General features: G+C 44.0%; 1 long non-coding RNA gene across 2 annotated transcripts in view; it reads left to right on the top strand.

Annotated features, from left to right (window-relative positions):
- The window catches only part of LOC116082031, a 4,085-nt gene continuing 2,085 nt past the window's right edge, over positions 1 to 2,000 (top strand). For both annotated transcript variants that reach the window (XR_004115137.1, XR_004115136.1), the window contains exon 1: positions 1 to 344. This is a non-coding gene — a long non-coding RNA (uncharacterized LOC116082031). The remainder of the gene's footprint in view (positions 345 to 2,000) is intronic.

Genomic DNA, 2,000 nt, shown 5'->3' with positions numbered 1-2,000 from the left:
TCTTGGATACGATCGTCTAAGCGGCCGCTGACGATCGTATCCAAGCAGCTGCCTACACCAGAATGCTCTTTATTTCCCAGGATTCTCTCTCTTCCTGCCAGTGTCCCACCTCCCATGATTCTGCCTCAGCTCATTGGCCATTGGTTTTTTTATTGACAGGTGATATTTCTAAGAGATTCTCTACAGAAATTTCTAACACATCAGAAGGAAACCTCTTGCTCTCTCTTTCTCTGTAGGTACTGGGAATTGAATCTGAGTCCTCTATGAGAGTAGCCAATGCTCTTAACCACTGAACCATCTCTCTACCTCCATCCTTTTTGAGACAAGATCTTCACAAAGCTCAGGTAGGTCTTGAATTCATTATAAAGTTGAAGATGACCTTGAACTTCTGATTTTCCTGCTTCCACCTCCTGAAATTACAGGTGTACATCATCATATCCAGTTACTGGCTCTCCAGGCTTATGTTTTCTTTCTTTTTAAAATATTAATTAATTAATTAATTAATTAATTAATTAATTAATTGTATATATACACTGTTGCTGTCTTCAAACACATCAGAAGTGGGCATCAGATCCCGTTATGGATGGTTGTGAGCCTACTAGGTAGTTGTTGGGATTTGAAATCAGGACCTCTGAAAGAGCAGTTAGTGCTCTTAATCACTGAATCATCTCTGCAACCCAAGGCTTATGTTCCTAATGCTTCACCACCAGAGGTGGCACTATATTAGAAGGCTGTGGAAACAGGGGGTGGGGCTTAACTGGAGGTGAGCCCTTGGGGGTATATTATCTGACTTTGTTAGGGTTTTATTGCTGTGAGGAAACATTACAATGTAACTCTTATAAATGAAAACATTTAACTGGGGCTGGCTTACATTCTCAGAGGCTTATTCCATTATTGATCGTCATGGTAGGAAAGCATGGCAGGGTGCTGGCAGACTTGGTGCTAGACTAACTGAGAAATCTACATCTTGATCTAGAGGCAGCAGGAGAGGACTGTCTGCCACAATGGATGATTCCTGTACATAGGAAACTTCAAAGTCCACCCCTACAGGACATACTTCCTCCAACAAGGCCACACCTCCCAATAGTTTTACTTCCTAGGGGCCAAGCATTCAAACATATAAGTCTATGGGGGCCATACTTATTTAAACTGCCATATTATTCCTGGTCCCTCCCTGTCCTGTTACCTACCTCTGATCTGCCAAGAAGTGAAGAACACCCTCCACCACTTATCTAACTGGAACCAAGTCCCATGATACTCTGCCTAATAGAATTAGACCAATTTCTAAACAGGTCCACTTCTTTTCTACTGCCTCTGGTGGGTGGTGGGCTAGAAGCGAGGTTAAAGCTTGTAAGAACCTTCATTGAAAGTAGGTCTTTGAAAAATCTTAGCTACGGATGCATTCTTCACAGATGGTCCTATAGGAATCAGCTCTTATAGCACACAATTCATTTAAGTTACACTCTATAAACTCAGATGTGTACCTTTCCAAATGTGGGCTGGTCAAGAATGGACTATGGTGTGCTCAGCTCTCCAGTCAGGCTGGCAGATAGATATGTCTGTGAAACACCAGGACCCATGTCACCAGCCCTTGTGTTATGCTGCTATCTGGGTCGCGGTTCCAGTTAGATAAGAGACATGGGCATTAGACTATGAGATACAAGTAATACTTCTGCTGCATAAAATTACAGAAGGGTTGGACCATGAAAAGCAGTCTATGTATTTGGTTGAGCAAGGCTTGCTTCCGGAGACCCAGTAGAAGATTATACAAGGGAAGGGAACAGTTAAAGCCATGTCCCCAAGACATAAGACTGCTGACAACATGGAACCCTCACTCCAGTATCCTGTGGTTAGACAGTGACCCAGCTCCTAGTATTCTGGCTGGACTCCACCCTCAGTCAACTGACCACAGCCAGGTATGCCCCGCCCCACAGTTACCTAAGACCAGACAGGTAGCCCAGCCCACCATATACAGAGCTGTTTGCCCCTCCTCCCCCCCC

The sequence above is a fragment of the Mastomys coucha genome, unplaced genomic scaffold (genome assembly GCF_008632895.1).
Source record: "Mastomys coucha isolate ucsf_1 unplaced genomic scaffold, UCSF_Mcou_1 pScaffold7, whole genome shotgun sequence".
Lineage (NCBI taxonomy): Eukaryota > Metazoa > Chordata > Mammalia > Rodentia > Muridae > Mastomys > Mastomys coucha.
The sequence above is the reverse complement of the archived record's forward strand: the minus strand, read 5'-3'. Positions and strand labels throughout refer to the sequence as shown.